This window comes from Monodon monoceros, unplaced genomic scaffold (genome assembly GCF_005190385.1).
Source record: "Monodon monoceros isolate NGI ecotype Baffin Bay Population unplaced genomic scaffold, NGI_Narwhal_1 Super_Scaffold_3, whole genome shotgun sequence".
Taxonomy (NCBI): domain Eukaryota; kingdom Metazoa; phylum Chordata; class Mammalia; order Artiodactyla; family Monodontidae; genus Monodon; species Monodon monoceros.
The window spans coordinates 67200687-67217637 of NW_021703780.1; positions in this window are offsets into that span (position 1 = coordinate 67200687).

Consider the following 16951-nt stretch of genomic DNA (forward strand, 5'->3'; position numbering starts at 1 on the left):
ATTGAGCAGACACTTTGTGCCCAGAGCCGTGCTGGGTGCAGGGGTGTGTGGGAGAGAAGGAACTGTAATGAGGATCAGTGAGCACCGACCACTGACTCCATGTTAGGTGCTCGTGTGAGCACTGCACATGCATGTACTAACCTCTTCATCCTCTCAACAACTCATGAGGTAGGTATTACAGATGAGGACTCCAGGAGAGCTGCAGAGGTTGAGCTGCAGCGGGCTTGAAGTTGTCCCCCGCCTCTGTGCTGAGCCTCTCCAAAGGCCTTGCCTCTGTTAGAGGTATTGACACCAACAGGGCCTGGCACACTCCTGTGTGCCACACTCCTGTGTGGAGGGCTAAGCACAGGGCTGGTGAGCTGTGACCCACTGGCTATTGCCTGTTTTAAACCATCTGCAAGCTAAGGATATTTTTTTTTTTTTTTTTTTTTTTTTTGCTGTACGCGGACCTCTCACTGCTGTGGCCTCTCCCGCTGCGGAGCACAGGCTCCGGACGTGCAGGTGCAGCGGCCATGGCCCACGGGCCCAGCTGCTCCGTGGCATGCGGGATCCCCCCAGACCGGGGCATGAACCCGCGCCCCCCGCATCGGCAGGCGGACCCTCAACCACTGCGCCACCAGGGAAGCCCTAAGGATAATTTTTATAATTTTAAAAGGTTGGGAAAAAAATCAAAAGAAGTCTATTTCATGACACATGAAAATTACATGAAATTCAGATTTCAGGGTCCACAGTAAAGGTTTTTTTTAATTAGAAAATTGGAATCGCGGCTTCCCTGGTGATGCAGTGATTAAGAATCCACCTGCCAATACAGGGGACATGGGTTTGAGCCCTGGTCCAGGAAGATCCCACATGTCGTGGAGCAACTGAACCCATGTGCCACAACTACTGAGCCTGTGCTCTAGAGCCCGCGAGCCACAACTACTGAGCCCGCATGCCACAACTACGGAGGACCACGCGCCTAGAGCCCACGGTCCACAACAAGAGAAGCCACTGCACTGAGAAGCCCGCGCACTGCAGTGGAGAGTAGCCCCCGCTCACCGTAACTAGAGAAAGCCTGCACGCAGCAAAGACCCAACACAGCCAAAAATAAATAAATTAAATAAATAGATTTTATAAAAGAGAAAAAATAATTGGAATCATATTGTACATTTCCACCGTATTTTCAAATTATTATTTTTTTAAATTGAAGTACAGTTGATGTACAATATTATGTAAGTTTCAGGTGTACAACATAGTGATTCACAATTTTTTTTTTTTTTTTTTTTTTGCGGTACGCGGGCCTCTCACTGCCGTGGCCTCTCCCACCGCGGAGCACAGGCTCCGGACGCGCAGCCTCAGCGGCCATGGCTCACGGGCCCAGCCGCTCCGCGGCATGTGGGATCCTCCCGGACCAGGTCACAAACCCGCGTCCCCTGCATCAGCAGGCGGACCCACAACCACTGCGCCACCAGGGAAGCCCAGATTCACAATTTTTAAAAGTTATATTCCACTTACAATTATTATAAAATATTGGCTATATTCCCTGTTTTCTAATATATCCTTGTAGCTTATTTATTTTATACATAGTAGTTTATACCTCTTAATCTCTACCCCTATCTTGCCCCTCCCCACAAATAAAGTTTTATTGGAACACAACCACATCCATCCATTTGTTTACTTGTTGTCTATAGCTACTGTCTTACTAGAACAGCAGAGTAGTTTAGCCTGGAAAACTGAAAATATTTACTGTCTGGCCTTTTAAAGAAAAAGTTTGCCAATCCTGGTGATCACCATTGAGACCCGGTGCCTGACAAGCAGTGGACATTTCAATATTGAATGAATGAATGCATACATAAATGAAATTTTAAGTTCAGTTTAAAAATTTTTTTAAGGGTGGAAGAGTTTTATTAGCCCATGGCAAGATACAAAATGATTAATGATGATAATGATGATAAGAGAGTTCTTTCCTGGTGGTTGCCTGGTTTGGAGAGCAAGTGACCCCTGGGAGAACACTAGACTATCACTGGTGGTCACTGAAGGAGCTGTTTCTCTGGGCTTCACCCCCCTCTGCCCCCTGCTCTCCATGGCAGGTAGCCTCCCTGCCAGGGAAAGCTGACCTGAGCTGGCTATTTTATTACAAAGCTGGAGGGAGTGCCAGGGCTGTTGCCAAGACAGTTAGACTCCTGGGGCATCAGGGCAGGGAGGGAGGTGGCTGGTGGGTGGGGAGGCAGGATGGAAGATATGGGAAGCGGGACATTGGACCTCGGCTGGGTGGAGGCAGAAGAACTGGGCATGGTCCTATACACCAGCCACTAGCTCTGCCCTGCCAAGGCTTCCTGGTGCCCAGAGGACCTCCACCAATGCCCTCCCTGCAAGAGAAACTCAAGACTCTATCCCTTACTCAGAAGTCCCTGGGCATGAGAATTTGGCTGTGCTATTAGTAGTCCACATTTGCTGAGCCCGTGTAGGCACTATGCTGCACACTTCACTTTCATGATCTCATTTTACTCCCACAGCAGCCCCACAACGTAGGCACCATTATTATCCCCATTTTACAGACCAGGAGACTGAGGCTTAGTGGGGTTAAGGGACTTGCCTAAGGGCTAGCAAATGACGGTGCCAGAATTTGCACTGGGCGGTGTGACTCTCAGACCCTTAACTAGGACTAAACCAGGTTGTTTATTGTTAGTGCTGATTTTTTGGCTCCACTTCAGCAGTTCTGATTCAGGAAGGCTGGGGTGGGCCTAGGAATATGCATTAACCTGCACACTGGGTGGTTCTGATATAGTGGACCAAGCTCTGAGAAGCACAGCCTGAGGGCAGATCTTCAGGCACCTTGGAAAATCTGCCTCCTTCGGTGGGCTGGAAAATTCTGTCTGCTTAAAGCAAGCAAACTGAGTCCTGATATCTGCCCCCAGGCCCATCCAGCCATCAAGGGGTCTTGCTCTCAGGATTGGGCTACAGTTCAGTGGTCAGGGCAGCGGGGAATGGAGGCGGGAGGGCCTTGGGGAAATTTCGTATCAGGAAGGGTGCACAGTGCAGCCCCTGGGTCCCAGGGTCTGCCCAGGGGTTGGGGGTGAGCAGGGCCCTGGCCTTGCTGGCTCCTGTGGGCTTTGATTTGTGCAGAGATAAGAGAGTAAACTGCAATGTCCACTCATCAGCCTGGTTCATATCAACACAATGTCTATTCCAGAGCCACCACCCTGTGCTGGGCATTAGGAGGGAACATAAGGGTGAACGAGTCACAGTCGCTGCCCTCTCAGAGCTCAGGGTCCCTCTCCAAGAGAACACGACTGTGATACCAGGCAGGCTGAGGTGGAAAAAAACAGGCAAGGGAAGCTCAGGGTTGGGGTCAGAGCTCTCTGGCGGGGGCATCAGGGAAGCTTTCCCTCAGGGGCTGTTTTTGAGCTGCAGCTTGAAGGGAAAGAGGGCTTGGTCAGACAGAGGAACATGCGGGCAGAGAGAACACAGAGGAGGAAACTTGCCGAGCCCATTGGAGGACCCAGGAAGTGCCTTTGACTGCCCTGGAGGGCAGGAGGTCCTCCCTCACTGGTCTGTGGCCAGTGCCGGGCTGGCAGCCCTGAGAAGAACAGCAAGTTCATGGATGTGGACATGCATGTGTGAATGAATACAAATTCAGGCACATGTGTTCACATGCATGGGGGGAGGTGAGCGTGCATCTGTATGTGTGTGCAGGTCTATTTGCGAGGATCTGCCTTCAGACAGACAAAGTCTGTGTGTGGGAGTGTGTGAGCATGCACGTGAATGCATACATGCTTGTGAGTTTATGTATGAGCACGGATGTGAAAATGTGAATGTAAGGTCACGTGCAGTGCACGCAGCCAGTGAACGTGTGGGGACATGAAGGTGTGTATGCACGCAGGTATACACATATGTAGGCTACTTCAGGGAGTCAGCCTTTGGACTTTCTGATTCTGGGTCCATGGCCCCCATAAGTGTAAAAATGGTTAACATTGTGAGTCAGGCCTCCACTTTTCATGTATCACCTCAATTAACCCTCTCATCAATCTTACATGGTGAGGGGACTTCCCTGGTGGTGCAGTGGTTAAGAATCTGCCTGCCAATGCAGGGGACATGGGTTCCAGCCCTGGTCTGGGGAGATCCCACATGCCGCGGAGCAGCTAAGCCTGTGCGCCACAACTACTGAGCCTGTGCTCTAGAGCCCGCGTGCCACAACTACTGAAGCCTGCACGCCTAGAGCCCATGCTCCCCAACAAGAGAAGCTACTGCAATGAGAAGACCACGCACTGCAGTGGAGAGAGTAGCCCCCACTCGCCGCAACTAGAGAAAGCCCGCATGCAGCAATGAAGACCTAACGCAGCCAAAAGTAAATAAATAAGTAAATAAATCTATTTAAAACAAAATTTTACATGGTGGGCTTATAATAGTTATATAATAATCATCTGAGTTGTTATCCCTATTTTACGTATGAAGAAACTGAAGCTTAGAAAAGTAAAGTGACTTGCTCAGGGTTACCCAGCCAATAGGTAGCAGAGCTGGGACTGAGCTCAAGACTGTCAGACCTCAAAGGCCCCCCTTTTCCATTTTCTGCAAGCTTCTTCTCAGCAATTCACAACGCCCCCAGGGAGGAAACGCCCCTGGCACATTCCCGCTCCTGGCACATTCCCACCCCTGGCCTGGACCTGGCATAAACACCCAGGGCTTCTTTTCACATGCTAGGTAGGAAGGGGCTGTCCCTGGGGCCTGGCTCTTGGGACATAGAAAGGTCACATAGAGGTGAAATGGGGCAGACTTTGTTTATCCAAAACCCCAAAGAATTTGGGCCAGAGCCAGTGGAGGCCGCAAGCCTGAGCACATGGTGTGTTTGCTGCCCTATGGAAAAACAGTCCAGCATGGAGAGTTGCCCCCAGGCTCTCCCGGGCCTGTTTTCTCGAAGGCTACTTGCCAGCACCTGCTCCTGAAGAAGGTGGGGATCGAGCCTGGGGACCAGAGTAGAGTCGGGTACCAGGGCAGGCCCTTCCTGGACCTGACAGCCTGTCAGCGGCAGCAGCACCACCAACTTGCATTTGTGTGTTTTTTCTTGCATTGAGGACGCAAGTGTCATGTAAAAACCAAAACAGGCAATAACAATTTTTTAAAAAATAGGTCTCACAGAATCATTTTCCTCAACCATTCGGAGATGGACTGATCTAAGTTCAAATGTCTTTTAGGTAACACACTTCGTTTCTCCAAGCCTCTGTTTCCTCATCTGTAAAATGGGGATAATAATAATACCTGCCACATGGGTTATGGTGAGAGTTAAATGAGATAATGCATGCAGAGGCTTCCATACTGCCAGGCACATAGACTGAGCATGCTCAACAAATAGGAGCTATTAGTGTTATTTTCATTGTATTTGCATCAATAGAGCTGACATCGTTTCTCCCTGTGACCTTGGAAAATCATTTAATATTTGGACCTCCATCCTCCACCCCCATAGAAATTATTTTGACTCTTTTTTTCTTACACTCATTTTTTAAATTAATTTTTTTGGGGGTCCCATGTCGCACAGCATGTGAGATCTCAGTTCCCCAACCAGGGATTGAACCCATGCCCCCTTCAGTGGAAGCATGGAGTCTTGACCACTGAACTGCCAGGGAAGTCCCAGGCTCATTTAAATGTTTTAAAATATATAACTTATTTTCATAATTCTGTACCATAAAATTCACCCCTTTTACAGTGTACAATTTAATTGTAAATGAACTCTATTTCAATACAAATTTTAAAAATAATAACAAAATAAAATAAAACATCATAATATTAAAAAATAAAAAAATAAGGTGTACAGTTCAGTGGGTGTTAGCATATTCACGCTTGGATGGCGTTCTCCAACCATCACCACTATCTAATTCCAGAACATTTTCATCACTCCCAAAAGAAACTCCATACTCGTTAGCAGACAATCCCCTTTTCCCCTTCTCCTCAGCTCCTGGCAATGACTAATCTACTTTGTGTCTCTTTGTATTTGCCTATTCTGGACGTTTCCTATAAATGGAATCATACAGAATGGGGTATTTTGCACCCAGAATCTTTCACTTAGCATTAATGTTTTGTAGAGTCATCCATGTTGTTGCAGGTATCATTGCTTCACTCCTTTTTATGGCTGAGTAATATTCCATTTTATGGGTATATCACATTTTGTTCATCCATTCATTAGCTGATGAACATTTGAGTTGTTTCCACTTTTTGGTTATTATGAGTAATGCTGCTATGAACATTTGTGTACAGATATTTGTGTGGACATGTTTTCAGTTCTCTTGGTTATGTGCCTAGGAGTGGGATTGCTGGGGTCTTGTGGCAACCCTGTTTTCCACGGTGGCTGTAGTATTTTACATTCCCACTGGCAGTGTATGAGGGTTCCAATTTCTTCACATCCTCACCAATACATATTATTGTCTATGTTTTTGATCACAGCCATCCTCATGGGTGTGAAGTGATATCTCATTGTGGTTTTGATTTGCATTTCCGTAATGACCAATGATGTTGAGCATCTTTTCATGTGCTTATTGGCTATCTGTATATCTTTTTTGGAGACATGTCTCTTCAAATCCTTTGCCATTTAAAAATTCTTTTTATTTTAGCTAACATTTACTGAGCACCTCCTGTGTGCTGACTTACTGGGATGGGAAGGGGCACACAGAGCCATGGACTCTGTTTGGGGCATGAAGGCTTGCCTTGCTCTGCCTCCCAGGGCTGTCACACTGGAGCATGTGTGTGATAGAAGGGACTCTGATCCAAGAGGGGAGGAGGCACAGGCTGGACAAGAGCCTCGGGTTTCAGAGGCTGTGCCATGCACCCTCCCAGGGGCCTGCCTTGCACAGAGGCTGCCCTGCCACACCTGACACCGGTGTTACTGATACGTGGCAGCCACCCAGGTCACCAACAGAGGAGGTACCCTCTGGGTAAGCACCCTCAGGGAATCCCAGTTTAAACCCATGGCCACCCAGCCAGGGCCCCCACACAATCCCTGGTCATCTCCAGGCAGCTCTGCAGGGTGAGTGGTAGGGATAGTGAGGCTGCTGGAGCCTGAGCAATAGGAAGACAGAAGGAGCCTACTCTGCCCCACACGGCTGTGTGCTTTAGGCATGTCCCTTGATGTCTCTGAGCCTCAGTTTTCTCATCTGTGAAATGGGAGACTAACAACACAATCTCTTGAGGTGCTTCTGAAGCTGAAATGAAATGATGCATGCAAAGGGGTTTACACAGGTTGGGACAGAGGAAATGTTCACGTGATATAACTCATGTTACTTTTTTGTTATCTGAAAACTGAGAGGGACGAGATGATCTACAAATGCTCGACTCCCTCCTAGAAAAGAGAGGTGATAAGGAGCCAGTGGAACCCCCACATCATATGAAAGGATCAAAGAGGCGGGCCAGACTCTCCCAGTCACAGCTACCTCTATGGGAAGGAGCTGTCCTGATTTCAGGGGTACCCAAAAAAGAATTTCAGAGGCAGCAGCCCCAGGAGGGGCAGCCAGACCATCCTAGGAAGCTGTCTGGCCTCTGGGACTTTCTGGTCTCCATCCCGGCTTCGCCTCACCCCTCCCAGCCCATGCCACGGCAGCCAGGCGCCTTCTCACTGGTCTGCCGAGCTCATGGCTGAAAGGAAGTACGTTTCCAGATAGGGTGAAAATAGATCCTTCTCCAAATATGCTCATTGTGGCTAAGAAAAATAAATCGAACCAAGAAGGAAAAGAGAGCAAAGAGCAGCCATCAGATGGGGCCAGGCCTGGGCGGTTCTGGAGGGGCAAGCTGCAGATGGGTGGGGGTTGGGCTTGTACAACAGAATGGTATGTGTGCATGTGTGTGAGTGTGTGAGTGTGTGCATGTGTGCGTGACTGACTTTAAGCATGACTGAGCATGTGTGATAGTAAACGTGGGTATGGGAGTGGGTATGTGTGAATGTGTGTAAGTGTGTGGATGCAGGTTGAGTGAGTGCATTTGTGTGTCAGGTGAAGTCTGTGAGCACGTGCAAGCACATACGTGAGTATGTTAGCATTGCGAGTCTACGTGCAAGTGTGAGCAAGTACAAGTGAGTGCATATGACAGTGTACAAATGAGTGTGAGCGTGTAGGAGTGCAAGTGTGTGTGACTGCCTGTATGTGTTCATACCAGAGTGTATGTGTGATTGTGTAAGCATCTGTGTGTGTGTGTGTCTGAGAAAATGTGAGTACACGTGCATGAGTGTTCACCTGTGTCGTGTGGTGTGAACATGTGAGCAAGTATATGTGAGTGTGTACAAGCAGGTGTGATAGGGTGTCTGTGTGTATGGGGTTTTTTGTTTATTTATTTTTTATACAGCAGGTTTTTATTAGTTATCCGTTTTATACATATTAGCATATACATGTCAATCCCAATCTCCCAATTCATCCCACCACCACCACCACCCCTGCCACTTTTCCCCCTTGGTGTCCATACGTTTGTTCTCTACATCTGTGTCTCTATTTCTGCCTTGCAGACCAGTTTGTGCATATGCACATGCTTGTGGTCGGTGCCCCAGGTCACTTACTAATGGTGGTGGTCCCGAGGGAAGGTAGAATTCTCTGGGCTTAGTCACTCAAAGCCAAGACACAGACAATTCAAGAACATATTTCAGAATAGACCCGGCTGCATTTGTCATGGGGACTCCCTGTTACCTGGGGGCCAATAAGACTTCCTAGAGTTGCTGCTCTGTGGACCTCTCAGAGGCACAGAATGTCAGAAACCAAAGGGACTTGGAGCCCCTCTCCCCAAAGACTTCATGGTACATATGGGGAGACTGGAGCCCGGGGTCACACAGCTGGTGGGGGCAGAGCTGGGCTTGTGACTCAGGCCTTTGCCTCTCTGTCCAGTGGTCTTCTTGTGCCTCCACCAAGACACACCTTCTGCCTCTGTGGTCCATTCATCCAGCAAATGTTTACTGTGTACCTGTTGAGAGCTACACATCAAACTGGTCTCTAAGATACAGACCAGGACCCTGCTGCAAGAAGCTTTCCTCCAGGGGTGGAAAGGTAGACTGTAAACCAATAGCCAAGTTGATAAGATAATTCCACATCCTGAAAAGTGCTTTGAAGTCAGAAAAGTAGGGTGATGCGATCCCGAGGCCTACTTCAACAGAGTGGTCAGGGAGGGCCTCTGCAGAGTGACATCGGAGCTGAGACCAGGGTAGGGGAGCCAGCTCCTCACAGCTGGGTCTCCAGACCTATTTTCTAAGTGACCTTTTAGGGGCAGGTGGAGCTGTCACAAGTGCCACAGTCCAGGAAGCCTCGACCACTCCCCTAGTCCAATTCTTTTTTTTTTTTTTTGAGAGTAATATTTTTTAATCTTCCTCTTTGGAATTCTGCAGTGGAAACACAAGGGCAGCCCCTTCTTTCTCCTAAACCCAGCAGAAACATTAATAATCTATCATATCCTTTTTAAAAAAAATTGAGGTAATTGTAGATTCACATGCAGTTGTAAGAAATAATACAGAGAGATCCCTTGTACATTTTGCCCACTTTTACCCAGTAGTAACATTTTGTGAAACGATAGTATGACATCACAACCAGAATATTGACATTAGTTCAATCCACCAGTCTTGGTCATATTTCCCCAGTTTTACCCGTGTATGTGTGTATATTAAGTTCTATGCAATTTTGTTACCTGTGTAAATTCTTACATCTGCCACTACAGTCAAGATACTGAACAGTTCCAACACCACAAGGATTCTTCATGTTGCTCTTTTATAATCACGCCTACATCACCCCCTTCTTAACTCTTGGCAACCACTAATCTATCCTCCACTTCTAAAATTTTTTCATTTGAAAAATGGAGTCATATACACTATGGAACTTTTTAGGATTGGATTTTTTCACTCAGCATAATTCTCTGGAAATCCATCCAAGTTTTTGAATGTATCAGTAGTTTGTTTCTTTTATTTATTTCATGATATGGATGTACCACAGTTTAACCATTCACCTGTTAAAGAACACTTTGTACACAATATTGTGAATGAACTATACGCCAATAAAATTAAAATATTTTTTTTAAAAAAGGAACACTTTGTGCTCCCACTTTGTAATCACTAGCAATTAATGAAATAGCCTATTTCACTTGGTGTCCTGAGTGTTGTTTTATAATCACAATTATTAAGTTTCTTAACCCTTCAGTCATGGCACCTATTATTATTTCCATTTCAAAGACAGGGAAAATTGAGGCTTATCGTAAATGATTTTCCCACAATCACATGCTGTTAAATGGCAAAGAAGAGCTTGGAACTCAAGACAATAGGGCTCTTTCTACTATACCAGGCTTTCTCAGACCTTGACTAAGGTTGCTGGGAAGAGGGTGTAGGCAGAACCAGAAGAGAGATGTCGGAGGCAGGAAGAGCACTGGAGCAGCCTGGGTCAATTCAGGTCCTCACAGATAACTTCAGTTCATAGGTTAGAAGATCAGTGTCATGAAGCAGGGGCCAATATGGCTTATGCCCTTGAAATTATTTCCCCTTTGCCACTTCAAGTCTGAAGTGGATGGAGCCCATGAGCAATCTGCCCACAGACCTGGGACCTGGAATGGGAAAAGGAGGACTCAGCCTTTGGGTGTCTATCAGAGGATAAATGGTCAAGAATCTCCTTGGAAATGTAAAGTTGAGTGTGTCTCTGTTGAGGTCTGAGGAAGTTGAGTCCCACGACAAGTGAGCTCTCTATTCTGGGGCAGGGGGCAGTAAGGGAGAAATAGCATTTAAATTTTTTTCTAGTGTGGTGGGGAACTTTAGGTCATTTACACACACACAAACACAAACACACACACACACACACACACATCCCTTGGGCAGGCTCGGTGTCTGGGACATGGTTCGGGGAAAGCAAAGTGGAATCAAAAATGGCAGGTCACTCTTTTGCTGCTGCGGCCACAGGCATGAGTATGCTCAGGCTTCAGAAAAGGCTTGGCTTCAGTGTCCTCCGCTGTGGCAAAAAGAAGGTCTGGTTGGACCCCAATGAGACTAATGAAATTACCAATGCCAAATCCCATCAGCAGATCCGGAAGCTGATCAAAGATGGGCTAATCATCTGGAAGCCTGTGACAGTCCTTTCCCAGGCTTGACGTTGGAAAAACACCTTGGCCTGCCGGAACAGCAGGCACATGAGCACAGGTAAGAGAAAGGGTACTGCCAATGTTCGAATGCCAGAGAAGGTAACCTGGTTGAAGAGGATGAGAATTCTGCACCAGCTGCTCAGAAAATACCGTGAATCTAAGAAGATTGACCGCCACGTGTATCACAGCCTGTACCTCAGCCAGTCTGGTCTGCCTTGCGCCCTAGACCGTGAACTCCTCTTGGCAGGATCTCGCTCAGTTTTTAATCACTGTCCACTTCCCTCCCCAGTCTAGCCCTTGCTTGGGCGCGTACGCTCAATCTACAGTTGATAAACAAGCGAGTCAGGGTGTGAGTCAGACCCCAAATCCCGAGAGGCACAGAGTTTAACGCCCCCTAATCTAATTCTGATGGGAAGTGATGGAGAAAAACCTCCTCCCTGGGGACTAGAGGAATCCTCCCTCAGAGAAGGCCAGAGATGAGAAGCAAGTCGTTCCCAAGGCTGCTGGGGCCCGGGAATCACTGCTGGGGCCATGGAGGAACCATCACCTCCACTCATGTCCTGAAGTGCTGGTCCAACCCTCATGAAAATAATAGTAACCACTGATGTTAACTGACAGTAACTACTGACGTTTGTTAAGCTCTTTGCATGTGCCAGGCGTATACCAGGGGCTTCAGGTGTATTATTTCATTTAACCTCCTCAACACACATTAGGAAATGGGCAGTAATGTCACCCCAGTTTACAGATGAGGAAAGTGAGGCCCCACTGAAGTAACATGCACAAGGTCACACTACCAGGAAGGGGCAGAGCTGCCATTTGCACTCAGGCCTCTGTGACCCCAAAGACCAGAGGCCCTGAGCACACACCCTGGTGCCTCCTGCCTGCTTGCCCTTCGCATCTCACTGACCTGGACCTTCCTGGCCACCCTGCCCCCCAGGATCACACTGCCTGCCCTTGGAGCTCCTACCAATTCAGGCCTCACAACCTACCACAGAGTCCTAAATTATGTCACCGTTTGAAAAGGCCAAGATCAACGTCATTGTCCTAACAGCCCCTATATGTGCCAGCAACTTTGGAACCTTTACATACGTGATTGCCATCTTCACAAGAACCCTTTAAGGTCAGGATTATGTATCTCATCTAACAGCTGAGGAGGTAAAGGGATAGAGGTTGGGGTAACCTGACCCCAGAGCCTAATAGCCCACATGCCTTCACACGGGGTGCTGGTGAAATGCTTAGCCTGCTTTACTCTGTTTAAGCCTCAAAGTCAGCGACTCTCTCCCACCACCAGCCTTACCTATGCAGGGTTCAAATTCATGCCTCGGCAATGCTACCAATGACAGAAAATCCCCAGCCTTTGTGGTCACTCTCAAGCACTTGAAACCCCTATGTTGAAAAGGTGAATGCCAAGGGTTCTCCATGTCTATACCTCAGGGCTCTGCGGTATAGAGCATCTTAGTGTAGGGAGCCAGAACAAATGACTTAGCCCCTTAGAACCTTGATCTCCCCATCTATAAAGTGGGGTTATATGATAATACCCACCTCACAGGTTTGGAGTCAGGTAAAACCAAGGCGATGTAATGGTGCCTGGCACACAGTAGGTGCACAGTAAAGATTTGTGGGTCCCTTGGTTAGCACTGGCCTTGAGACCCTTAGGGGGTGGTGCTGTTTGGAGTCTAGATGGTGGGGTAGAGATTTCAACTTCCTGGGTTTCTGGAGCCTTGCTTAGAGGGCCTCAGTCCTCAGCTCTCTCTCCCAGTCCCTGGTTTGGGCAGCAGCCCCTGGCTCTCCCTCTGGGAACTGTGGGGGTGATGCACAGGCCCAGCCGCTCCAGTTCCCAGATGAGCCGGGCAGAGGAGGCCACAGGTTTTCCAGACGGCTGTGTCCCAGAGCTGCAGCCGAGGGAAGGAAGTATGTGCTCAATGGGGAAGTTGCTGCCCAAAACACCCGGTTGAGAAACAAGGTGGGGAAAATCCACCAGGCTGCTGGGCTCTGGGGAGGGGATCTCCAGGGGTGGCACATGCACACCACTCTCTCCTCCTCTGTCCCTTTAGCCTGGAGGCAGTGGTGGCTTCCTGCTGGTGCTACTCTCTGGGCTGCCTTGCCTTTCCCCATAGCTTCTCTACTTTTCCATCACCTGTGTAATGGATTCCCTACATTCAGTTCCCTCTATTTGAAACACCTCAAGTGGCTTCTCTTTTCCTGTTGGACCCTGAAGTCCACAGAGGTAAGGCCACTTGTCCAGGATCAAAGGGCTTGCCTGTGGCACCCATCCTCTGCTTCCTCAGCCCCTCTCCCTTTGGAGATCTGCCTTCCTCATTCTCACTCTGTGCCAGCTTCCTTCTGCTTTGTGGAGAGCTGTCTGGGAACGTAGTGAACTTAAGGAACTTCATCAGTTGATTCTTACTAAAGTATTACTGACTGATACTTGGGTATCCAGAAGAAGCTAGAACCTCATTGGGCCCGTCCAGGGGATCTGAGGCCACAGAAGAGAGGCAGGCACTGCTAGAAACATTGCCTAAGGCATTTCTCTTCCTGTCTCCTTCCACTTTTCCCCCAGTGCCCCCAACAGGCTAAACCAAGCCACAGAAGTATGAGGAATGCACCCTGAAGAGGTTGACCCCTCTGCTATAGACGAGGATCAGAGCAGGGGAAGGGTGAGGAATGATTTGCGGTAAGTAGACCCAGGACAGGCACATTCTCCTCTGTCTACTGTGGCAGGGGTCAGATTTGATGGTGCCTGAGGATACTTGGTCTCTGAAAGTCTATGGATCTGTGACTCATAGAGCAAGGGCTGGATTTCCCTGGGTTCTGGTCGCAATTCCTGTCGTGCGTGGCCTGCTGATCCCTACTCCCTCTGCCCTTAGTGTGGCCATCTGCTCAATGGAGAGGTTGGTCAAGCTGGTCCAGGTGGGCCCTGGAACAAGACCCTGGGTATGTGGGCCGATTTCTCATCCACATCCAGGCCATGATTCTCCAGAAGCTCCTTTCAGGAATCTGCTGACCTCACCATACCTGCCCATCCTGCTGTCTCAGGCTGGGGGCATCCAGCCCTGTGTCCGCTTTTCCCTGTAGTCCAGTCTTCATGAGCCTGCCAGCGCATCAGTCATGGGTCTGGACCTCCCACCCCAGCTCCACCTTCGCTGGCTGAGGGCTCTTCCCCCTCAGAGCAGCAGGAGGCACCACCTGGCTCGGGCAGAGGTCCACTCGAGCCCTCCGCCCTACCTCCCTCCCTCTATCTGGGGTTTCTCCTTTTTTCCTTTCCAGAAATGGACAGGAAACTGGGCCCGTTTTAGAGAGATTATAAGAAAGATTTCTAAAAAGACTCTGAGAGAGGTGCCGAGCAGAGGGGACAGCAGGTCTCCTTCTGTGGGAGGCTGAGGTCAAGCCCTTCTAAGGTTTCCGCAGGCTCTTGGCTCTCAACCCAAGCAAATTAAAAGGCACGCACTTCCCACATAAAACACTTATAAGAGTTGTGCTCTTCCATGAGGTGTGCTCCAGTTGACAGGTTGTCTGCTAATGTCAACACTTAGCAGACATTTAATGTAACATGTATAGAGTTTCAAGCTTCCTGTCACTGAGATGACACCCTGTGCTATGTGATCTCAATCTACTCCTCAGAACACTGTACCACCATGAACCCCATTTTACAGGGGAGAAGACAAGATGAGAGAGGTCTGGCACCTCGTCTAAGACCACGCAGCCAGGGAGCACTGGGTCACTGTCTGGGTCTGCCTCTCCCCATAGCCTGGACCTTTGTCACCCTGGATTCCTGACTCTGCCTTGGGGACTCTGGGGTGGGGACTTCAGGTCTGCAGGGCTCACACCTCATTAGAAGAGCTTAGAGCTGCTGAATGGCCTGGCCTGATGGACCAGAGCCCTCCTCCTGGCCCAGTTAGGTGCTTGGCATCGGTGCCCCGGGACTCCTCCCAAGGGTGAGCTGCAGGGCACATGGTTTACCTGCCAGGAGCCCCGAGGTAGGAAAACAAACACCATAAATCATCAGGAAGCCTGTGTAAATATTTTATAGATGGGACAGTAAATAATGCAGCTCCCCGGACGTACCTGACCCAGTTCATCTGCCCCACATCCAGCACCCAGGCCAGTCTGTCTGGGCCACTCTCCTGCCTTGTATTTTTTAAACAAGTGCTGAGGCCCAGTGCTGGGCCCTTTCATATGCACCATCTTCACTGCCTAGCCTTTGCTCATGCTGCTCCCTCTGCCTGGAACACCTTTCTCCCTAAGCCTGGCTAATTCATCCTCCTCCTTCAGGAGTCACCTCCTCCAGGAAGCCTTCTTTGATTTCATGGGTGGAGTCAGGAGTTCTTCTGGCTCTCACAGTGCCTAGGCTTCCCCCATGTGGGCTCTGCTCACAGGATGTGGTCATTTCCTAGTGACTTATCTGCTTTCTCTGTCAGCTCCAAGAGAGCGATCATATCCCTGGAACTGAGGGCAAATCTTGGCATATAGTAGGTGCTCAACAAATAATGTTAAAGGATGGCATAAGTTATCTTGTTTAACCTTTAAATAAGTCTGTGAAGCAGGTGTTATTGTGTTTCTTATTACAATTATCCTTATTTTACAGGCAAGAAAACTGAGGCTCAGTGGCAGTGCTGGGACTGACTTCCCACCTGTCTGATCCTGAGTTTAGTGCTTTCTCAATCACCCATCCAGGAACACATCTCTTTCTCCTACAGACCTCAAGCTCCTTGAATCAGGGACCCGCTGTTTCTGCTGGGGGGTCCTTGACCCTTGCCATAGGCTCTGGCACCCAGTGGATGCAAATCCACATGTGTGAATGCCTACCAAAGGCAAGGCAGCAGTCAGGATCTTGTTGCCGACATAGGAAGGAATGCACAGTGAGCACCTCGGGAGCAGGAGACTAGGTGAGGGGACTTATGACCCCCAGGCCCCAGAGCATCTCTGAGAAGATATGTGTCTGGGGAGGGTCTTGAGTCCCAGACGGAGGCAGCTTTGAAAGATGCTTGGATGCAGTGGCCCAGATGCCTTCCATCCAAAGGCACTGCATTACTTTGGGGCCAAGTCCCTAACCAGGCCATCAGAGCCTCAGAGGAACCTGAGACACAAAGACAGATGATCCTGTCTACCCTCTCCCCATCCTGTGTCAGGCGCTGAGAACGAGGACAAAGAAATCAGGGCACAGGCAGTGTGAGGTGGGACAGGACAAGGACAGCTTTGCACAAGAAGCCCTGGCCTCACCCTGGCCTCGATCCTTGGCAGGAGGTGGGCTGCAGAAGAGATGGAGGGTAAATGGGTTTCAACTGATGTGTCACTTGCGGCTGATTGCCAATGGCTCCCTGCAGCTCTGTTGAGAAGGATTCTGAGTTGTATCCCTCCGGGCTCAGTTAGAAGTGCTGTGATCGATTAGCAATATTGGCCACCAGCACAGAGGGGGGCACAGTAGCCTACTTCAGAATTTGTCAGCCCCTCCTTTCACCTTTCCTCAACTCTCAGCACAGAGTAGGGACCCAATAAAAGTCTGTGGGTTCATTGTTGATTACTAACAAGGTCAGCGCAGAGTTAGTCATTCATGGAGATGGAGCTATGAACCCAGGGCCTCTTTACTATTGTACCTGCAAGAACCAGAAAGGAAAAAGGGGGAAGAGAATGGGAAAGAACGACAGACAGCAAACGAGAAGTTAGATGCCCATGAGAACTTCTGGACAGTGTGGACTGAGATCCTGAACCCAGGCACAGCTCTGCCCTCACTAGTCAGCAGGAACCAGGAGTTTTCCAAGGCAAATTCCAGAGATAAATCTTGGCAAGGACCCAGGAGGTGGAGGCTTGTGCTGCAGGAGGCCGGACCCAAGCCTTCTATGCCCGGCAGACTCAGGCATCCCCACTGGGCCCGGGGCAGTGCAAGGGGCACATAGGGGTC